The sequence below is a fragment of the Pomacea canaliculata genome, linkage group LG8 (genome assembly GCF_003073045.1).
Source record: "Pomacea canaliculata isolate SZHN2017 linkage group LG8, ASM307304v1, whole genome shotgun sequence".
Lineage (NCBI taxonomy): Eukaryota > Metazoa > Mollusca > Gastropoda > Architaenioglossa > Ampullariidae > Pomacea > Pomacea canaliculata.
This window is the reverse complement of record NC_037597.1, coordinates 25935380-25959609: the sequence shown is the minus strand read 5'-3', so window position 1 is coordinate 25959609 and position 24230 is coordinate 25935380. Positions and strand designations below refer to the sequence as shown.

Sequence of the window (24230 nt, the reverse complement as noted above, 5' to 3'; positions counted from 1 at the left end):
AGCCTTGAATTTAGCTTCTAACTGAACTGTTAGAACTCGATTTGCCAAACGCCGTGCAGGTCATCACTCAGGGGAGGGGACTGTCTCCAAACACAATGACACCAGTTCACTCGCTTGCGCTCGTATTTTCTTCTCGTTTAGAGTGCTCTCCATCCGACTTCTGCGAAGAGTAAGTTTATGAATCCGTTTATATACCTGCCCTGAATACAGGAGTTGCTAAGAGAATACCTTCACCACCAAGATTTAGACATTTTCAGTCGTGTTTAACATACTTTGGCACTTTTTAATCTGGCAGACAACTTGACTTCAGAAAAAATTGTGTCACAAAAATCTGATGCTGATGTTTTATAAACTTTAAAGTAGAAAAGACGATCTTGCTATCGTTCGCCATTAACAAAGACGGTATCAGCCTGTAATTTGAAATATATTGTATTTAAATATTAATCAAATACTTCCAAAAGAGATTTATTGATCGACTGATAGAAACTGAGAACAATGACAGTTCAGTTCGATAAAAGTTTATTTCTTTAATTTTTTTCTTTAAATGGAGTTTAACACCGAGGTTTGTCCTAATCGGTGAAGTACGATGAAAATAGTTTATGATCCTTGATTATTATTTTTTGCATGTTTTATTCATTTTTATTTTGTTTTATCTTCTCCATAAACTGAAATTTTCAGCAAAATAAACATTTGCTTTGCTATGATATTTTAATGGACAATAAAGTTTTACTTTAATTATTCACAATGTAAATAAATTTTATCTAATGCGTGAAAGGTCGCTGTTAAAAAATATCTGTTCCCCCTCCTCCCACCTACCCCCTCACACACACTACCGACTAGTTTTTGGCAGCACTACTTTATCCAAAGACAGAACCAGTGGCTACCACTCATTCACAGGCTCGCATGCGCGCGCACAGACACCTCCATCATCATTTTCGTCACAGTCTTCCTTGTCAACATTATCGCCCACGCCTTTCAGACTCTTAACATCCGAATACAGATGGAGCAGCAGAGCAGTCATGGCTGCAGCACTCACACCATCACCGACAACAACACGAGAAACAATAATAAAGCGAAAGTTGCAGCAGACGACACGACCTCCATCGTAAGTCAGTCACGCGACCCCATGGTCACCGACAAGGCGCAGGCCACGCAGCTCTCCTCCCCATCCCATCCCACCCCTACCCACCGTTTACACCTCCTTCCACTCCAGCCACCCCAGCGCCCGTCCCTCCTTTTCCGCTGTTTTTTTCTAAAGAAGAAAGAATCTATCACACGGGTTCCCCTCACTCTCAGACACAGTATCTGAAATCTGGACATGAAACACAGCCTGCATAACGTCCCCTTGTAATGAGTTGCGGTTCCTGGAGCGTCGTGATAATCACAATATTGTCAGATGCGAGGTTAGGCCGTGTAGATTAATGGCCGGGTCTTCAACCTGAACTAAAGAACGCTTTTTGCTTGGTGAGAACTTCTCTGTTCTTCTTCACCTTCGCCGTGTTTCCATTAATGTCTTGACCAGGAAACGGTAACCGTGGTGGTAAAGTGTTCGGGTTTATGATGGTCACGTGATTGTTGTTCTTGATCGTCGTAAATTTGGCTTTCGTTTCAAGATCTGCGCCCTCTTGCTCGAACGAGTTAAGATACTCGAAGCGGACGTGCGCAAGATGTATGTTCTGGTTGTCTAAATGTGTAAGATGAGAGCAGCAGGTAGATGTTGGGGCAGTCCCATTAATGCCCCATCAGATTCTTCATTTATCAGACACAGTGTAGGTGCATGGAAGATAAGGAAAGTAAAAAAAGAAGAGTGAATGATGAGAGAGATGAAAAAAGAAAAAAAATTAAAGAATGAAACATAAAGCATATTACCCTCAATCATTCCCCTCACCCACACTCCAACCCAAGATGGAAACTCTAAACCAAGTGGACCTTGACAACAACAGATATGTTTGGCACAAACAGACGAGGCCAGCAAATAAGTCTGCGCCCAGCCACTCGGTAAACTAAACAGCTTATATATAAATAATCTTGTTTATATGTAAACAAGCTGATTTTAACAAGCTCATGCCAGCATTGAAGAATCGTTGAGGTCTAGGGAGCCAACAGGCTGTTGCCGGCCTGGTTCTGACCGATGGCCACAAACAAGAGAAACAGTGAGCAAATTCAGTCTTTTACAGAACCCGAACATTTTTGTTGTGTCTTTTGCTATATATCCTGTTCTTTGCATCAAAATATAAATGTTAATTTGATCTCTCAACTAAACCCATACACGAAAAAATTCAGCATGAACTGTCTGAAAACATTATTATATAGAGATTTGATCACAGCATACAGTATTGCCAAACTCGCCTTTAAATAATTGTTGCAGTTGGAGATGTTTCACAATGCACTAGCCCTATATGATTGCTGGATAAGAAGGAGCTGGACAAGAGATAAGCTGTTCCCGCAAGGCTCACAATTTAACGAAATCGCACGCAATGAAGTCAGAATAAGTTTGGCCACACGTGGGAGGGGCAGGCCCTGAAAACTAATTTGCGTTTATACTGGAGCGAGTATCGATATATAGCTGACAGACAGTTTAGGCAAGTGAAATCGAGAGGCGGATGCGATAAGATTGACGGGACAAATAAAACTCAAGACTGTGCAAACTGAACAACAGGAACAACACTCGGATGTGCAAGCTGAGAGGCTAACGGACATCAACAACGCCAGTTGACAATTCCCCAAAACACGATACAGCACTGAAAAAAGAACCCAAAATAACATTCTCTGAAGACACCTTTGAAAGAAAACAATTATAAACAGAAATAACCGTACAAAAACAAACAAACAGCAAAAACTGTCAGATGAGAACTAAAGGGAAACAATTTTGTACCAGTCAAACGAGGAAGAACTAAAAGAAACTACCGGATGTAACGGTTTCAAATATTTACTTTTCAGACCTGATGGATTGCGCAAGGAAAGCATTGATGTTCTGCCCGATTTCAGTGAAGAGATGTGTGTTCCGTTGCTGATGTCGGGCGATATGCCGATACAAGACAAATTTGCATATCGGGATATGGTAATTGTTTCCCTGGAGAGCGCCTTCAAAGTGATCGGTTTATCGCAGTCACGAGACCGGCGGCCATGTCTGACGTTGTTGTGACAAGCGTGCACCGTAAGTCAAGTTTCGTCAGATTGTCTTGTCAAGAACCCTTCCCCAATCGATTTGAACTTTCAAACCTTTGAACCCATGTGATCTTCCAGGCTGACTGTTATTGGAGAATGTTACAAACACAGTTGCCCCCATCGGCTTTCAAGAAAAATAACAAACATAGTACTGCACCCAGTACAACAACACATCAGCGCCCTGTATTTTCCCAGTCTCTCTTTCATCTCATATGCCAACACTGCTTTACTTTATATTTTACTTCCTTCATAACTTGTTCTTATTTAACAGTAACTGATTATAAAATACTAGCAGCTTAGATGGAGGCTAGGCGCTCAAGCATCCAGCTACACCCGCCCCATGATCCCAAGTCGAGATATAACAAATGTCCCTTTGGTCACTTCACTCCTATAAACAACTTGTTTGTCAGGCTCATTGGTGAACAAGTTGTCGAGTAGAAGCAGCTCCATGCAAAATCAAAATAACTGCAGCTCCAGGCTAAGCGTTCGTTTCCCTTTGTCACATTTTGTGCATTGCACGACACTTATTGGCGTCGCTGACAGATCTTATCAACGCATTTGTTTCTCTTTTTCAGCTGTTCTGTTGAAATAAAATGTAGATAAACATATACAGTACCGTCTGTCCTCTGTGATGATGTATGGGACATCATAGCCTGCAGGTCAGTGTTTTGATAAGGACTCGTGTTTACTATAAACTTGAAACTCCCAAGAAGGATCTGTCCTGACGCTGGAGGTGGTAAACGATTTTAAGTTACTTACCATGAAAACTCTCAACACCTGTCCAGTAATAATTTACTCAGAGAAATACGTTTTAGAGGTAGGATATGTATTTTATCATGAATGCCACATTTATTCACCAAAATATGCCTAAACCATATTTTATCCTGAATGCTACACCTACAGTCATGGAGTTTCAGTACTTCTTTCAAACCAGGACTGAAACTTTATACTAATCAGTTCACCCTCAAAGTTTTCAATTTTCTTATGAATTGGGTTCTCTTCGTTGAATATTTACTTTACTCAGTAATTTTTAACGGCGATCAAACACTAAAGATATGCAGTGAAGATCTGATTCCAATGGCATTCTTCAAGAAAAACTAGATATCTGTTTCGCTTCTTTTAAATAAATCGAGAAATAATAATAAATAAAGCTGGAACGAGGAAAGCTGTGAAAAGTAAGAATAATTGTTCTTTCACATCCCTATTCTTTTATAGGTCTTATCAAGTTAAGAGCAAGTTGTTAGTGTTAGTCCCCTGTTTAATATTTCAACAGAGACCTTAAAGGTGTCCTTGTCCACTTCCTGTGCCGTTTGTGGCCTGCTCCCTGTGTCGGCCCGTTGTTCACTTGGGTGAATCACATGGAAACAAAGAGCCGAAAGTGTCAACTAGCTTGTCAAGGGTCAGGAAGACTCTTGTCACCGCACGTGCAAGATCACGTGTCTACAAAATTTGCGCATGCGCACAGGCAGCTAAATTGTATAGGCTGGACACGCGGAGGGATGCAGTGGTGTGACAAGATAATGGCGCCATCAGCTGATTGCACGGACGCGTCTCCTGGCGGGCGCAACTCATGTTTCCATGGCAGCGGAGCCTCCACCAAGTGTCCGAACACCTTCTGAGGAGGAAAATTATCTTCTTACGAAGCTGTAATTATCTGGCCTGCCCGTGATAGAATAATGTGCTTTATTGCTGCGAGTTCAAAATGGTTGCCAGTAGAAACATTAGCGATAGCTGTGGTTACAGACCATCGGGGACAGTGACCAAAAATAACAGACAACAGGGGACGAAGACAAAAATTATTGCGTCCATTCAGCTCTATTTTTCTGCGGAGGTAGGAACTGCCATGGAGTCTTAGCACACATCTGATTGACTTTACAAAAATGAAAGGTTCTTATGGTCACTACCAGTTGTTAACAGTTTTCGCTTTTTTTTCACACAGAGCGCCAAAATGATATGCTCTCATTTCAAATACTTTCTGTTAGTAGAGCTAAGATATTTTTATGAATACATTTTTTTTTAGTTTGTGAAAAGTATTTTCTCTTTTGTGGGGTCTAACTATCGCTTCCCTTTCTATGCTTGGTCATTAAATGAAACGCAATGTTAGCAGAAGCCTAACACCAGAGCTTCCCCAGACCATAATTATTCTTTGCTTTAAGCTTAGCGCCGTTATCGGCTGAAACATGACCTTAGAATCAAACTCCTGCCTACTTTTTGTGAAGGTCAAGGACGTTGGAAGAGGTCAAGGACAGTGGAGATAGCTGGACAGTTGTCAACCGCCCTCGGAAACTGTAAACGTCGATGATCCACGCGAATTTACACATATTTCTTTATTAATTTCTTCCAGCTCACTGCTGGACTTTTGACAACAATTACAACAATTGCTGCTGGTGCTGCTAGCGTCGTCATCACATTCAGTCCACCATCGCCATCACTGCCAGCAAGTCGCATTTCCCGATAACACAGATAAGGGAAAACATCAGTAACAAGATCTTTAACAATACTAAAGACCAGAAAGCGAGTAAGCAGAACCTTAGACAAGGTAAAGCTGTAATATTTTATAATGATTTTAGTTGACAAGTGAGGGTAGCATCTACCTCACCCTCCGTGCACCCGGCCCCAGGTCTGTCCGTTGTGTGGAGGTCGTTACTGCTGACGCCGGGGATTAAAGAGCCTGAGTGCTCAACTCATCGCCAACTTTATGAGCACAGAACTCAATTCCCTCGTTAGTCTACAGCCTCTACCCCGAGCACAACACCTCATCGCCTTAGCCCGGGGTTAGTAACCAGAGAGGATCAAGACCCGTATCACTCTTGCCAACAAAGGCAGTAAATGCAGGACTTGAAGAAAAGAAAACCGGCAAACCTGGGCTTTTCTTTGGGAAAATAGAAGAAGGAAAACAAACAAAACAATTATTGTTCCTTTGAAGACTTGTTCAGGATGTACAGTCCTGTATCTTAATCATGAACTTGGTGAAATACAACAACTGTCGTTAATTATCAGTTTTCTCTAAGACAGGCACATTTTGTTAGTCGTTGAGGAAGACAAAGAGTCAGACAGCAAACACATAAGCAAACAAGATGACAAATGGTCAGAGAGACAAACGCGCAAACAATCAGAAAGACAAGTAAAGTTACAGAAAAAACGCACAAGCGAGCAGAAAGACAAATAATAATACAGACAAACACACACAAGATGTTAGTCTCATTCTTGGCGCTCCCCCTTCATCTACCATGATCCCCTCGACTTCTGAGGCTGAGGATTGTTGAGTCCTCAAAAAGAAAAGAGCTCGTTCGCATCCCGGAGTGTCGGTAATGACGAGCGCTAACGAGGGAGAAGAAAACTTTGGGAGGATCCCACACTCTGACCATCAGCAGTGACGGCAACAACCGCCTCGGATCCATCAGAGGAGCCCCAACATACTCTCGCCACAGCTCGTCCCCCTGGACTCGTTAAGCAAAGTGAAAGCTCGACTTTGGCTTCAACCTTTCAACAGCTGATGGTGGGCAGGAGGCTGGAGGAAAGGATGGGGGAAACAAGAAAGACAGGAAGAGTGAGAGTTCTTTTCTCACATGAAGCGAGGATTTCTTAATTAGGGTGTCTGTTCTTTTGCGTATGAATTTGTTTTGCGGTGTCTTCAATAAAGAACAACATTTTTATGTATGTTTTTTTTTTTTTTTTTGTCTGTGTATTGTGCAATTCCTTGAGCGATTCTGTTGCGAATCCCACTCTAGACATGAAAAGTGTATTTACTTGTGTGTGCCTGGGACGATGATCACTCGGGTACACAGTCCTGCAATATCCTCCCGCTCTCTCCCCACTCCATGTTATTGCACGATATCTATAATATCGCGAATTCCTGGCAGTAAATGGAGGCACCTTGACGACTGCTCACATCTGTACATTCGCAACCACATCACCAAACATCCTGTGCCTACCAGACAACATTTCTTTGACCCCTCTTTTAACATTTTCTCCTTCCCTCCTTCACTCGGGACATCGAGCGCCATTGGTTAGTTCGTTATCCCTGTCTCTCGGCAGTTGTCCCGCAGGTAGGTTTAACCTGGAGACAAGCCTTCAGTCGTTGCTGGCCAGGCGCGCGGGGTTCCCAACGATCGCCGGCCCTTTGGACCCCAACAAAACATTGGCAATAATCGCCGGGTAGCTTTGGCTTATCGCACCACCGGCTGGTATCCGGGTGCCACGAAGAGGGCCTGCAGGTTAGGGCCGTATCAGGCTGTGCAGGGGCAGAGAACTCAAACACAGTTATCTGCCCCCGGGAACGTTGTATTTGTCCACCAGAGGGAAGTCGTTCTTTCTCAGCGTGTGAATGGTTCTTGCACCCGAGTTTATCTGTAAAAGTTTCCTGCGTCTGTCTGTGCGGCTGTGTGTACACACCCACATACGACCTTTACTGATACCGACTGACGAACACATTGTGGTGGCGCTAGTAGTCGGGGACAACAACTGAATACGGACGCACCGACTGACAAGACTCGACACTGAAGCCTGTCAGCAGGAGTAAGGAAACCAGTTCCAGTCATTCTTCACGTTTCCCAACCAGTTCCTCTTATGTTCTTCTTGGCGTTGACCTCCTCCAATGTCTCCTGAATGGTGGATTTAAACGGGTCACGTGGGCGAAACCGGTCAGAGATGTGAAGAAGGTTCTCGGTGTCATATGAAATTGTCATACGTTCTCCCGGTCTTTGGTTTTAAGTGAGAGATCCGGAGCAGTCCTCATGCACTTGGTCTCGAATGCCTTGATTCTCCTTTCCGTACTGCCAAGCAAGGTCCATATCTCCTGTCCTGTCCATGTCTCACACCTGTATATAAGAAGGGAACAACGAGAGATTTGTACAATCTGTACTTGCCAGCAAACAAGATGCTGCCTCTCCCCAAATCCTGTCCACTGCTGCTGTCACTGTTGCGATCCTGATGCGGATGTCTGGCGTGCAGCCGCATGTTCCTTATATAAATCAGGGTTATCTCTCTGTCTGCTGGTAGCTCTTGCAGTTTGCTGTTGGTGCATAACATCAGACCGAAATAGTAAGGTGTGTATGAGGCCTGTCACTAATGGAAATGGAGACGTGATGGTGAAAGGTTTCTTTCATGATGTTCTCCAGGAAGATGTTAAACAGGACAGACGATACGGGTCGCACTTGACTGACATCCACTGTCGTGTGACAGAGCACTCCATTTGGCTATTCAGTATTACTACGCTTATTCAACTTGAGTGATAGCCTCTCCGACCAGACTCTGTCAAATGCCTTTTTAAAGTCGATGAAGTTGTGGAAAATCTCGTAGTTGTAGTGGTTTTTCTATCAGGATGTGACTGGTGACGATCTTGCCTGGTCTGGAGCCAGCCTGTTATTCTGCTATTAACTCCTTTCTAACATACCCATGTTTTTCTGTCTGTATAAACTTCTGTCTTTGTGTCTGCATCATTCTTTACTTATCTGTTTTCTTGTCCTCCATTACCACATAGAGAAGTAGTAGTCATTGACCAAGTTGTACACTGTTTCTTGACCCACGTGATTAGCTCGAGGGTCAGACTTAGTCAACACAATGCTTACACCGTTACATGGCAGACTGACTAGTCAAAACTATTTCAGCCTGAGGGTCAGTATTCCGCAGAGAACTGTGTGCAGCAGGTTAGAAGGACTGCGGCTTTGTCAACAAGAATGTTTGGGAGAGAGACAGAGAGAGAGAGAGCATGGTGAGTCTGAGACTGCATCAGGTAACGATATTCCACATTTGTCAGATCATGTAACAACATTCCGCATTTGTCGTCAGATCGTGTGATCACAGTTCTCATCTGTCAACAGGTCACCGATGACAATCTTTATTTGTTCGCTGATCGCGTATAAAATGTTTGGCATTTGTCAGCTCAGCACCTCACAACACCGCGCATTTGTCAGTTGATCACGTGGCAACACTGAACATTTGTCAACTGATTATGTCACACGTGTCCGCCATTTGTCAGCAGATCATGTAACATTCGGCATTTGTCAGTAACGAGCATGCGCTCGCTGGTTAGACATACTCCGACGGTCATGAACTACATTTGTCACTCTTCATTGGAGTTCTCTTTTCTTGAGACACAGAAGGTAAGCGCCAGCACATCAGAGGGCGCTAAACTTGTCTCTTTGATGTTTTAATTCTAGCCTTCATTTCACGAAAGGAAAGAGAGAAAAAAATAACTCGGCAAGATAAGTGAAGACAGACACGACCTTTGATGTTAAAGATAATAATCTGCGATTTTTTTTAAAGATTTGAAAAGCTAGATAACGCACAGGCACAAAATTTAAAATTTTAAACCTTTCATTCGAGTTGGATGATAACTTAATCTTGAACAGAAAGTTTGAGGAACTTTTTACTCAATAATGAACGCACGTGCACACACACTGAGAGGAGAGAGAAAGAGAGAACAAGCGATAGCTGAGAGAGGAATAGCGGCTGCAGAGGACAGAGAGACACATCAACAGAGATACTGATTTACGGAAGTGTTCTTTGTACGACTTCTGCTCATTTGTCCAAGAGTGTGTTCCCCTTCCTTGGCCATGTTTATTGTCTGCCCATGTCGCGTAACTCTCGTGCAACTGGCTTTGTGTTGCCGTGTGTTGCTAAGCTGATTACACCTCTCCTCCACTGTATCCTGTTTTGGTGGCATTTGTTGTCCATGAACGCATTAACCCTTGTTTTATACTTTCTAATTAAAATACTCGCTCTTCTGTAGTAAAGCTCATCTTAGTGGCCACTTCTTCGATTTCAAGATGGAAAAACGGAAGATGGGTTGGATGGAAGGAAAAAAAGAAAAAAAAAATACAAATGTTGGATAAATGGACTAACAGACAAGCACATGAACGCAGAAAGGAACATGCATCAAGAGTAAGATATACAGGAAGGAAGACAAATGGCGAAGAGAGATGTAAAAAGTTGTGACACACATTGCCGATGAATATACACACACACTCGCACACGGACAGACACACGCGCGCGCTCACGCACACGCTGCTTGATGGCAAGCGATGGAGATTAATGACAGGACAATATTTGTTTCTGCGATCGTCTCGAGGAATACTCAAATGAAAGCAGCGGCGCGCCAGCAGTGCGCTCGGCCTCGCCTCGGCGGCAATTTCACTACGTCATTTCCAGCGGGACCAGCGCCCCCTCGCACTGCCTGGACAAATATTGAAGTGCCATTTATACTCGCCAGCCCTGCTACCCTGACCTTTCTTCACACCCTCTCCCTCATGTTACTCCACCCAACCCCTCCCCACCCTGTTCTCTCCCTCATTCTGCATGCATCGTCTTTACCCACTCGCGAAACCTTCGCCAAATGTTCGGCTCACCGACTTCTATAGTCGGATGTTGCAGCACCATTGTCCTCCTGGTGCACATGACATCAACATCCGGTATTGTCTTTTGGGGATTTCAACATAGGGGGAGAAGAAGATAAAAACAGTTTACAATAACTATTTCTAGAGTTTACAAGCAAATTTAACCTTAACAACATTTGTCTGCACCAAAGTGAAACATCGAATATTATTATCAGTCCATGTTATGCATTTACATTTTACATTTAGTACACGAGTGAACACCCGTTTGATAACAAAGGAAAAGTATATTAACACTAAATTTCTGTCACGCGGCGAGAAATATTTGAATACCATCTCTTCCTTTTTTTTTTTCTTTCTCTCTCACAACGAAACTGTTGAATGAAACAGATTATTGTGAAACATTATAGAGGAACTCTTGTTATTGTATAATATGCAGTGGGGTAGCATAGTCCATCGTTTGGTGTGGAGACTATATTGCCAGCTGCACTTGTCCAGCAAGGGAACAAGACAATTATAACGAAAGTGTTTAATGTGAGCAAACACAGACTTCAAGAGAGGCTTTTAATGCCGATAATATATGTGCTTTGCAGACAGCATTCTGGGCCGAGCTGGCTGTAGCGAAATGTTCAGACAGACCCTGGCGTTCACCCCTCGCCCCAGTCCTGACCCACCCCTATCCCCCAGGTCCGGCGCTGGAAACGTGATTGAAAAATCAGTCGCAGATATTGGCTGGAGCGAGGAGGGAGCGATGGGCGGCATGACTATTTGCTAACACTGACTCTCCTCACCTTTGAGCCGGAATCTCGGCGACTCTCGCCGTGGCCGAGACCTCATCGGGACCCGAGGGTCTCGCGATTCCCCGCGTCTGGAGGGGACGGCAGCTCGGCGGGAGCGATGGGAAGTCGGAGACGTCGTAACGACGCCGCCAAAGTAGTGGCAGGCAATCAAGAAGCGGGTGCCGGCAAGGTCGGCTCGCGGGTGTCGTGCTCCGAGGGTTTTAATATCGCCAGCTAGGTCATCTGCCAATGTCCCGATGATTGCCGTTATCGAAGACGGAGTTTTGAAGGGAGAGAAAGAGAGAGTTTTCTTGATGTGGGGCTGACGGGAAGAAGGGTGGGGTTGAGTGAGGACTAAGGTGGGGTGGAACTGAAGAAAGAAGAAAATTCAGTCCGATGAGGGGGGAGAATTTAGAGAGAATGAGTGTGTGGAATTATTTACTGTAAGTTTCCAATATATATGAAGGTTGTGTCTTTGTGACTTTTTTTGTGTTAGTTTGCGGATGGATGGGTGGTTGGTCGGCCATTTTACTGCAACGGGAGTCATCTGATGATTTCCATTCCCACCAACACGTGATATTAAACGCTGCACATACTCATCACACACAGAGTGACAAGGTGACAATCACCTGTGATGATGTTTGAGCTGAGACGACAGATGACTTGCAATAGAATCTCATTCGTATCCAGTGTCGAAAGTGTTGGTCTGCACTAAAGGTGTGATCACACGTCCCGCGACCAAATGTTTCACACCGTAAGTTGAAAAGCTTGCTTGAAACAAAACTCCTGTTCACATACCATACCAGCCTCTGGCGCATCCGTCCTCCAGCCGCTAAACGAAAACAGTTTAACATTCACACCTGCAATCAAGGAATTTAGTTTCAGCTCTCTAGGGTGACGTCAGTAACGGTCTCGCCGCTGCGCCTCAGTGATTCGCCATGGTGGTCCTGCGGCCGCACGTACGGTGGCAGACGACGGTTAGAAATGGAGATTTCACAGAAACTTTCATGTCAGATCATGTAAGGGATAGCCATGGACATAGAGAATCGGAGTCTGAGACCATCTGTTCGAAACCAGGGAGGCGCTTCGTAATTTTACATGATTCCTTTGGGTCAATGGGTATCTGGGTACCTAACTGCTTAGTAAAGAAATGCATAGCAGCAAGTGAAAAGAGATGGACTTCCTTCAACAAAAGTTTTTTTTTCCAGACACAAACATTTTTTATCTGCCTGCTTGTTACTGATTACGATGCTGCTTCTAGAGTATTTGAATGTCCACGTGATGTGATCCTTCCGCTGTCATTGGCTACAATTTGTAATTCCTGTTGCTGCTCACACCTGGCATTCCATGGGTATTCATGGCACTGAGGGTGTTCCATACTATTTCTGGTCGATGACGTGGCGTTTGCCGATTGTGTGACCAGACTGACGGAATCATGTCCACCCTTGTCTACCGCCCCACCACTTGCTGGGCCTATTTCCTGCTGATCCGTGGGCGTGTGGGAGACAGCTTTCACAAAAACAAAATTTATAATTAAATGGATTTGTGCATCTCAACTTGTAAGCACTCGAGGACCGCGCCAGGCCTCGGCAAAGGTCGGGGATCCACTCCAAAACTTAGTGGCTATAAACGGATCGTTTAGCCCAGCTCATCCATCCTTCATCTGTCTCTCTATCCCTTCTACTTCACTGTCGAAGAACCCTTCTTTTTTCTCCCTAAACATTCCCTCTAAAATTAGTGTCCTCTTTATCTAGTCACGTGACATTTTTTTACCAATCCCGCTAATACTTCTAAATATAGATACAATGCATTTAGTAAAAAAAAAATAAGTAAGACTTTTTACATGTGGTCCCATCACCTTTAGTAAATCAAATAAAACACATTTCTTAGCACAACAGATCATTTTACGCCAGACCAAAGAACTTGTCCATCCCGCTAAACGAATATCTATCCTGCTGGGAAATATGTTTGCCACATAAAATATTTTGTCTGTCTGAAGGCTGAATGCTCCTCCGAGCTGCGGAGTATTTTTGTTGTTTGCAAATGGACACTGACAGAAAATAGTTTAGAAACAACAGTGGTAGAGAAGAGAAATACTTTCAAAAAATATTTCAAACTGTAATATTTTCTCAACGCTGTTTCTTCTCAAGAAAAAAAAATTCTAGGTTATAAAGAATTAGAAGATGTATACGATGTCTATGTTATACAACACATTATATTAATGGACATAGGTAGAGAGTAACACTGGGTGAGCGGACTGAAGAATGTATGAAAATATATGATCAGTACTCAAAAAACACATGTAAGATTATATATATATCTCAAAGAAAAAGAAAAACCATAAATCACTCTAGATATTGTTAGTGTAGATGTAAACTAACACTGAAGTGTCTGCAAAATAAAAAGTTATGGACATCTACACTAATATATATATATTCTTTAAGATGCAGATATCAATAATTGTATAAACTTTTAGATGACATTATGAAAAACACTGGAGTAAGGTACTGAAGTGTATGTGTAGATATATGGTAAATAAAGAAAAGTATATGCGATTATATTTATCAACAAAAAAGGTCGAAACGCACGAGCACACTTTTAGAAGCACATTTGAGAAGTAGTAAAAAAAATAGTTCGCTTGTTTTTTTTCCATATAACATTTTGATAACTATTGTATATCAAATCTATTTATTTTTAGTAGTATTTTAATTAGCCAAATACATTTTTATGCTTTATTGTCGTTATTTGTTTTATTTCCTAATTATTTGTTTTAAATTCGTTTATTGCAGACTTTAGTGTCTGGGCGTGTTTGTGCATTTCAGAAACATATTATAAACAAAATAAAGAGTAATAATACACAATTTTATTTATTTATTATATGTGTGTGTGCTTAACTTCACGCACAAACAAAACTAAGAAGTGTGTTGTTTTCTGTTACCGAGGTTTATCCAAGGGGTGATTATTGCCAGTTGAAAACCCAGGTTGGGGAGGTCAGAATGGATTGTGACATATCACACGAGGGAGAGTTTTTCTCAGGATGAATGACACTGAGAGAGGGCAGTGGGGTGGTTGTGGGGTGGTCGTGGTGTAGGAATGCCCTGCAACAGCAGCAGCAGTCGGACAAGCAAACACAGAAGCAGGAGGTAGCTATTTTTAAAGTTGACGGTAATGACCATCACAACTGTTGCTGTCGAGCCACTCCGAGGGTTGCAGTGATATGTGGTGCACGTCGCTGATGTATGTGCTGTCGTCTCCTCGTTTAATTTTCTCTGCAGTCGGCAACAGCTGCTGTTGGCGCTAAGCATATGTAATGAGGACTAATTCACTAAACCTCAGTGCAGGCCCACCACACGGCCCACCACACGGTCCTCCTGCTCCTTCCTTCCTTCACTTGTAGTCCGCGTATTTATTTTGATGTGCTACTGCCATTTCATTATTCATCACAGTTTTGCATTTTCTCGGATTATGAGAAATATTAATTTCGTTTCTTGTCATAGAGTTTTCATTTTGCTGAAAACATTATATGTCAGGACAAAGGTGCTGGTTGCTGGGTGTATGTGCATTATGTTGGCTTGTTATGTGTCACTTACTGTTGTGTGTGCACGAGCTTGCATTTTGCACGTGAATACGTTATGTGAGTGTGTTTTCGTGCGTGCACATATGTGTTGCTTGTATTGTGGATAAACTATGCTTAAAAGGGAAAAATCAACATCGTTAATTAAAAAAAATAAAGCTAGATATGTCTAATTTAAATTGTATTTTTGTCCGTCCAACTTTCTTTCACTTTCTGATTTTTTAGTATCCTCTCTCTCTCATCTCTTCTTCGCTCTGAAGATGTAACTGCAGTAAATGTAAAATAAAAAAGCATCCGTTTCTGATTTTATATTTCTTATACCTTGATTGGAGAGTAAATTACTGAATTGTTTAAACAAAAATGTTACTGAGACAACATATTATATTCCTAAATACAAACGTATATCACAAAGTGGATAGTGTCAAATTATTTTTTCAGTGTTTTAGTATTGCAACCTTTCTCTATTTCAGGCTGTCATGCCTCTGTCGCTGATCATTCCAATCTACGTATGTAACATTATATATACAAATACCTGTTGTAACAAAGAACCTTTCTAAACAACATTGAACGTTCCCGGGTGCACCTTGCAACATGAGACAACATCTCTCCCACTCACCCCTTTAAAAAATTAATTAAAAATAACATAATTCCCTCTGTAATCGCTGTTATTATGGGAAGGGGGGTATGGATATAATTGAAAGAAAAAACTAACTTGTTCTAAATCCAAGCCTAATGCCGAGACCCACTACAGAGTCGGGTAGACACTCACTTGACCTCCCATCAGGCCCCGCGCTGCAAGTCTGTGGATTACGGGCGGTGCTGGGCGGCAAGCAGAGGGCGGGAGAAGGAAGGGAAGGGATGCCTTGTCCCCCATCCTGTGGCTCCATCACCTCCCAGCACCACAACTCGTGTTAGAGTGACAGGCGATACTTTAATGGGTGGCTGTACTTCAGCAATAAAGTTCAGTCACAATCGACTATTGTAGGACGATTTGCTGCCGCACTCAAAGCGCACTTTTAAGAGCTTTTTTTCCCTCTTTCTCTCCTTCTCTCTTTGCCATAAAACCCACCGACAGAATAAATATCGATTTCTTGGTCTTCGGCATCAGGAATATTCTTCTCATTGTCTTCCCACGGCGTCCGGAGCAATGTCGGGTATATTCATTTGCGTTTACAACAAAGTATTACAATGGACATTCAACAGCAAATCTCATTATGACAATAATAATGACCATGATACCAGTTATTATGTCATCCTTTAATCATCATTATCTTGATTACCACCATACTTGATAACAAAGCCATCAAAATGTGTTTTCGCGCATGTGCAAACTTCAGTACCTTTATCAGAATTGAAAGAGGTTTATTTAAAAACAACGACCAGGTGATAAAATATGCAGGTAGTTCAAAATTACAACCTCTAGGTGGTCCACATGGTTTGATATTACAACTTCTAGGTGGTACAAAATTAGAGCGCGCAAAATGAAACAAAGGAAAACAAAACAAAAACAGAGAGAGAGAGAAAAAAAAAGTTGAATTTCATGGAAAAAATTAAATTATTAAAATGATTATAGAAGAAAAACGAAACATTGAAAAAATTAATAGAAACTCTTACTGGATATTATGTGTAATAAAGGCATCGATAATTCATTATCCATTTATAGAAATTTACTGTAGAAAAAGTTTTGTCGAGGAATTAAAGGCGCTTAGAACACATGAAGGTGGTTTGGAAAGAAAAATTAAAAACCAGGGATTGACTTTCCCTCTCTACAGACCTTGCACGTGAAACGACAGAAGACAAATTAACTGTCAGAAAAAAAACTATTGTGAGTGTTAAGAAAATCACTTACTGCCGAAAATTTATTATGATAAAAGGAAATCCTAAGTGTCTTCTAACTTTTTCCCCGACAGACGATATTCTACAGAAAGTCATCGTCTGAATATTGTTTGAGTTTCTATGCTTGAAAGAAAAAATTCGACGAAAGAAGAAAAATACTAGTTATAAAAAATAATAGCAGAATGGCATCGTTGGAGAGAGAAACAGTTGTTTGAGACAAAAAGTCCCTACTTTAAGTTCCGAGGACGTGAGAAAAAAAGGTCATGAACTCGTGACCCCGGCAGGTAGGACGAGGCTGCTGAAGGTTAAGATTTTTTACGGCGACACAAAAAGTGTTTTTAATATTTTGAGCACAGCAAAGGGGAAATGTGTTCAGCAAGAAAACGATATTGTGTTGCACATTGTATCTGTCTTCAAAGGTGACTTCTGAAAGGAATCTGATGACTACAGAATTTACGAACTGATCGCTGATTTTTTTTTTTATTCCCGACCTGTGACACCCGCCTCCCGCTGGAGCCAGACGAGAACTGGGGGATGACTTATGACAGCAATCATTATTAAAAGCATGACTTTTTTTTTTCTTTTTGCCTCAATACACTGCCGGCTGATGTTGTAGTAATCTGACTGTGCTCAGAGTTCTTTCATTTGTGAGAGCAATTTCTTTACAGAAGTAGTGATAACTGAAATATTGTCTTGTTCTTTCTCTCTCTTCTATTCATCCTAACACTAACACACACATGATTTATTCGTGCTCACGGGTGCACTCACACACATTCAAACATACACTCAAATAAAAATATTAAAATTTTCAAACATCACCTATTCCATAATTGTACATTCAGTGCAACCTGTGTCGTGTCAAAGCTGACCCCGGCTCGTCCTTGACATTGTTGTAGTGTTGGTGTGGTGGGTGCCATGTCGTCCATCATTCCATTAAAGACGCCTCGAACAAGAACAACAACTCTAGTGTTCTCAGTTGTGACTCCAGAGAGTTATCCTTCAAGACTTTCTTCCTACCTTCTGTCTATCCTGTGTCTGATCGGGATTTAGTTCTTGTCCAGCGCCATACTGTCTTGACCTGTTTGTCATGTGGATTTTATATATATAAGTAAGTCTTTGATAAACAGGGCCTGCGCCATGTTTCAATATCAGTGTTGTGTTCCAATGTTGTTTGCTAGTCGCCATCTGGCGGCAGGGATGCGCACGGCGCTACAAGACAGGAATGTGTGACGTAATGCCTGCCACCGGAAGCCAGTATACCCCGGCCTCGTGTTGTGAGCATGCGTGACCTCTTCCATATAAACCTGCCACGTTCCGATGCAAGCTGCGATAATAATAACAACTTCGTGTGTAGTAATTCGCAGATTATGCTTTTCGGGACATCACTGGCGCGGGCTTCTGGAAATTCAGCAACTCGGGGGCACGGGTATGAATAAAACAACAGCCACCCGACACGACGGCAGGCGGCGCTACACGAACCAGTGACTTTCACTCATTACCATTATATGACCATTCGTAGTCGCAACAGGAGCAGTCCATCAACTCGTCACAATCGTCATTATCCGACGAGTCTGGTGCACGCGGGGTGGGATGGGGTAGGGTGGGATGGTGGGGCCAGTGGGACGTTTATACAAAAAGCATGTGTGCCACCCAACACCCAGTCGGGCACGGGAGGATGGAGGTGCGCGTGAGGCAGACATGCACCACCAGTGGAGGATCGTGGTGATGAGCTGTCCATGTCAGTATGTACCAATCAGTTGGCTCGGCGGTGAGAATGTCTCTGGAGTTCGTCAGTTAGGCTGCGCGCAATCTCACAAACAGCGTTAGTCAATGTCGGTGTCCCATTAGCGAACATGCGCAATCTGACAGGATGTGGATCTTTGGTGAGGATTCAACGAAAATATGTCACGAAAACAGTCAGCCTTACCCAGCTTATTTTATGTTTTGTTTTGTTTTTTTCTCTTAGCGCGCGTGCATGGATAAACAAATACAGACTTTATAATAAAACAGGAGCTAACCCAATACAGGCGCACGCAAACATGTATATACTGAGGTAATCGAGAATAGAGAGAAAATATCTTTCAGCTTTTATTCACATCAAATATATTTATAATAAATATGACATCATGTATAGTTTCTTTTACAGATACACATAATAATAACGAGATAATAATCTGACAATGGTAACAACAAGACTCATTCCCACTTCCAAAATGTCCTCCTCTGGCCTGGTCCACGTCTTCCCGCCAACAGCACCCAATACCTCAGTAATACAAATTTCAACAAGCACATATTAGTGTTATCCCGTTACTGGGGTCATGTAGTCCCGTTAAACATTCTGTGCAAACTATAGTCATCCTTTCACCCTCCTTCCAACCTTCCCTCCCCCATACCCTTGTCTTGCATCCATACATTTCGTCGGGCTGACGAGTTTGTTTACAAGAATGATGTAATCTTGACTTCTATTTTTGTCAGTCGGGACTTGGACCAATCATCAGCTCTTACGAGACGGGTGTCAGCGAAGCCTGGCGTCTGGGGGAGTCATAGCCTACCCCAGGTATGCGTTCAATTTGTACAGGAGGATTTCCTGACGTCTGGGCTGGGACTGATGTGCGAGGTGATTGACAACGAAATGAAGGCTTGGCGCCAATCTACAGATAAGGGCGTACCACAACCTCATATATTCAAAAAAAAGAGAAGAAAAACTGCGGCTGGCTTTGCCTGTAACGGGCGGCAAATATTGCACGCGCTTTGCTGTTTAGGTGTAGATTACAGAGAAAATGAAGAGAAAGTGTACACTTGCAAGTCTCCGCTCTTCACACAGGAGAGACAGGGTGGGAGGGGAGGGAATGGGGCAGGAGGAAAAGTAAGGGAGACAACTAGAAGACCGTGCAGCGGCATAGGTTTCACAGTAAATAATTAGTTGTCATTTCCCTGCTGGGACGACCGCGTCTGAAATAGTTTTCAATTAAGCTAAGAATGCCTAGGCTGTAGGCAGCGGGGAAGGAGAGAGAGAAGGGAGGAGGGTTGGGATGTGGGGGACGGCTCGAACCAGAGAGACTTTGGGAGGGGAAGGGGAAAAGTGCCCGGCCTATCTGATGGGAAAGCTTGGGGTGCGAGCCTGAAACCGGCACTCACATTTCTTGCACGTGCCCCCTACTGTATGCACGTGAACGTAAAATTCTACGTCAAGGCACCCGACACATCAACGGCTGCGATTGGACCCGCGCAGGCGAGCGCACACACACACATGCAAACACACAGACACATGCATACACATACATACATATTACACAAGCGGAGAAGTACTCTTAGGCATTGTTGTTGATACATGTGCTTGACCCCTGACCTACGTGATGTTACTGCTTTAAAAGAAGTTAAGAAATTTTTCATTACTATAAAATTATTTGTTGTATTTTTTTTTTCATTTTATTCTGTCATAATTCGTTGAAAGGTTTGTGTGTGTGGTTATGGATTTGTTAAGTTGTTGAGGTTAACACACATTCACGTCGAAACCTATTATAACAACGAAATAATGTTGTCGGTAATAATCCTGCTACATGTCTTCCAGACGAAACATTTTTTTTTTTTTATCTCCCTGGTTCAATTTTTTTTCCTCCTGTCTTTTTTTTTTTTTTTTTTTTGGTTAAGTTCTTGTTGTACATTCGCTGGGCAGCAGATCTGTTAGAAAATCAGCCCCGGGCTTCTCGCCTTTGAAATAATAAACAGTTGCTAACGCCCTCTAGTGGGCCTTTGCGCCACTGTGTATCTTCAAGTGCGATTGCTTCCCCTTGATACAAGAACTTCATCAGAAATTGTTTCCGTTAAAAGGCTACGCGCTCTCGAGAACAAAGGACAAGATTTACTTTCAGACCGATTTCCAGAACATCAAAGTGAGAACTCGCGCTTTAAATTCACCGTTGACAGTGGCAAGGTTAAATCAGGATACAAGACAATTGTTTTGCAAGTACCTGCCCCGAGGAGGGCAGCTGAAGGCTGTCGGGGCACCTGACGAAATTCATATTCGCTAAAAAACAAAACAACACATTCCGAAAAAATCCCACCTTTGTTTACTTCTACGAGTTGGTGTGTTTATAGGCAAAACAACCAGTCCAAAAAAAAAAAAATAGTTAAGCAAAAGTTTATTGTTGTTTATGAAGTGATCTCAGCTTATAATATCATTATAAGAGGTTTTTTTACTACTGTAATATTTTCTTGTGTTTTATATTTCCGTAAAGCGCCAAAGACATCATCCTTCGTTGCATTTACACGAAGTATGTAAGAAAGGCAAGATATGTCGAACGAAAACGAAAAAAAATGAGGAATTTTGCCGACCAACAAGTGTGCAAATTAAACAAACAAACAATAATATACTCGAACACCTAAGTGGGTTTGTTTCTAAGTATTCTTTCCTTCTTGACTCTTGTCTATAACGATTTGTTAGCAGTAGTCGAAATGATTTCGTATTCCCAAACCCTTTCCCCAATTTTTCCCACTCATTGATGGCTGGTTATGTATGATTTTTTTTTTTATCTGAAATATTCACATTGTTAAACTCTACCACTTACGCCATCGCCTTGCTCCGCTTGTTTTTGATGTTGTGAACCAATGGAGGAGACAAAATGGTGGAGTTTGAAAGAGGTGCTCTAAAATTTCACCGTGACTTTCTTGCTCCACCATGTAATTTCCTTTCAAACAAATGAAATTCATCGCTTTTAATTTTTTTTTTTTCATTTCAAAATACAGAGTTGGGTGGGTTTCATGATGAAATTCGTATATTTATCAGTCGTCAATGGAAATGACAGGGAGTCGTCAGGTTCGTGCATTTTTATTTGTTTTGTTTTTTCCGAATCCGTGAAACATAAATTACCGGAAGAATAGCAGACATTTTATACGAGCGGTACAGTGAAGAGAAAATCTTTCATGATTTAGAAACCTCTAGAATCTAACCCTGACATGCTCATGGTGTATGATTTTTATGGCCATAGGCGATATTCTAAGGACGCATGCACACACGCACGCGCGGGTGTATGTAAGAGAGAAGCACTAGCAGACACACACACACGAGGACATACATAAGTTATATATGTGTGTATGTGTGTTACAGCTTACCATACTCTTGTTATTCATGTGTTGGTGGGTGAGATAGGGCAAAGGCAGCGTGGGAAGGGTGGGTATCGTGTGGCCGGAACTGTTCCACGCGCATGCCAGGACCCAACCGGATGTCGGAGTCACTCCTGGCGTCAAGGGTTGGCGACGCGTGCCGCATGGAGTTGCCTCGCCACCCCGGATAGAGAATTAGAACATGGCCTGCATCAGATTAGCCTGCGGCCATGCTCTCTGCAACAATTGCACCAGTTTCATTGGAATATTTTTTTTTATTATTTGTTAGCTTAAAAAAATTTGAGGTTTGTTTGTTGCTTTGTTTTTTTTGTTGAACACAAGTTCCGTCAGTTCAGGGTTTTCATTAGGCTTCTTGTTTCTTCCAGCTCGAATGACTGTCTGCCTTGAAATCTTGCGCAATAAATCTGAAAAGTGGAAGTAAAACTGTTAGAATAACAAGGTGGCGTCTGTGTGGTCGCTTTGTTTGCTGGCAACGTTGCGCGGTGAGTGTCGGAGTTGTTCACCTCGCAGTGAAGCATGCTGTTTGCCATTTATTGCACATGCCACCTACAGCTCACAGAAAACAAAACCTCTCGTATTTTCTCCGCCTGACGTGTCCACGATGACGCTGACGATTCCTGGCGAGAAGAATGACAATAATCTGGCCACTATTTGTACAAAGTCGCCCGTGTCGATGTAATCATATCATGTCATTTTGCAAGAAACGACCGGAAGCCGGAGGAAGTTCTCTAAACTGAGATTCAAAGTTGATGGGGTGCGTGGTGTCTACCTCCGGACCTCTAATCTGCCTTCCCTCAGTGGAGCGCCAAGTGCACGCAGCACAAAACCGCGCAGAAGGCGCAACACAATCTGACAGCCGAGCGAAATAACCAAGTGAAGCAGAAGCACCGAACTTTAGTCAGGATCTGATACAGCACTGGTGATCGACTTGTCAGGCCAGAAGTGAAGAAAATAAGCTAGTGTTTATCTCTTCCTAAGCACATATCACTTGACAAACGTTCTTTCTCTCTCTTTCTTTCTGCCATTGTTTCTTTCTCCTCTAAAGTCCTCTCTTTGCAACGATGACATCATACTGCTAAATATAAATCAGTTCTAGTTACCAAGCTTTAAACTTCTAAAATCTTACATAAAGAATATTTTATAAATAAAATGTGACCTTTCTGACAACAACGAAGGAAATGTTTACAAACTGGGGAGAGGGGGATATTGGTCATTTTATTTTCTATTCTCTTATTATTTTTTCTGAGCGTCTTTTTTGCTTGAATATTTATTTTATAGGTGTATTGGTTCAGTTAGGCAAATGTAACAGAAATCACATAGAAATAATTTGTAGTCACAGTGCTCACCAACCCACAACACATTGATCGTCCATTCCACAAAGAAGGATGGTCTGGTGGACTGCAAGCTCTCTGTCAAAGGATACTTGAGACGCATGTGTCCAAGCTGACCTTCTGACCTTTCCCAAAGCCACGCTTCGCCTCGTTCTCGTCCTGGGATAAGCGATCTGTTTGTGTATGTACCGCCAAAACAAGCGAGCATGGTCAGCCGGTGTTTGTTTACAGAAGGACCGTGATTTAGAGCAGACTGCCCCGTACTCACCCTTCTCTCTCTCCATGTTTAAAACAGCCACCAGACCCCACCTGTTCTCTTCCTGAAAATAAATTGCATCTGTCGTTGTTGTGTGGGGGTAGATGCGCGCGCCGGTGTGTTTGGGAGGATTATGATGAGACGGATAATTTTTCACAATTTAAATTTTCTTTGCTTCTCCCTCCCTTTCTTTTTCTCTCTGTTTCTGTCTTTGTGTCTCTATGACTCAGGTGCTGTTGGTGGGGACATGCATAATGTGCCCATGAACCACACGCACGCACACAGGGGAATGTACGAACGGCAAAGGTAATAACAGAAGGAAGACAGCAGCCAAAAGACATCCTTCTTTCCTGCTGGAGATAAGAGAAAACAAGCTGAAGGAACACGGAAACCACACCCAAACCCATGTTTGTTTAATTATAGAAACACAAATTGTAAAGCATATAAATAGAATGTACTTACAGGTCTTACAAAGTCGTCTGCCGCAGAAAATTCCATTCCAAGAAAATCACATGATGACGTCATCCCAAACTTTCTCCCAGCATGCCTCTGGTTGATGTGAATGTTGGCGGTGTTATTTCAGGGAATAACATCGGTAAGAAGTTTGAGTTATCCACCAGTTAGTCAAATATATGTGTGTTTAAATATTTGTGTAAACATAGGTAGATACAATTCGCATGCAGTGTTCGTCCAGTGAATCAGAGTGATCGGCCCTGAGAACGGAGGAACAGCTAAAGAGCTCGCCACAAAATGGCGCTCGAACCCAGAATATGCCTGCTTTGTTCTCCTGTCAGACGACCCTTTCTTCACACCTCCCACAAACGGCAA

The 24230-nt window shown here is 42.5% G+C and overlaps 1 long non-coding RNA gene across 1 annotated transcript in view; it reads right to left on the bottom strand.

Moving 5' to 3' along the window:
- The window catches only part of LOC112570666, an 87376-nt gene extending 63391 nt beyond the window's left edge, over positions 1-23985 (bottom strand). Inside the window, exon 1 of the long non-coding RNA XR_003100678.1 lies at positions 23865-23985. This is a non-coding gene — a long non-coding RNA (uncharacterized LOC112570666). The remainder of the gene's footprint in view (positions 1-23864) is intronic.
- Positions 23986-24230: the final 245 nt, after the last annotated feature.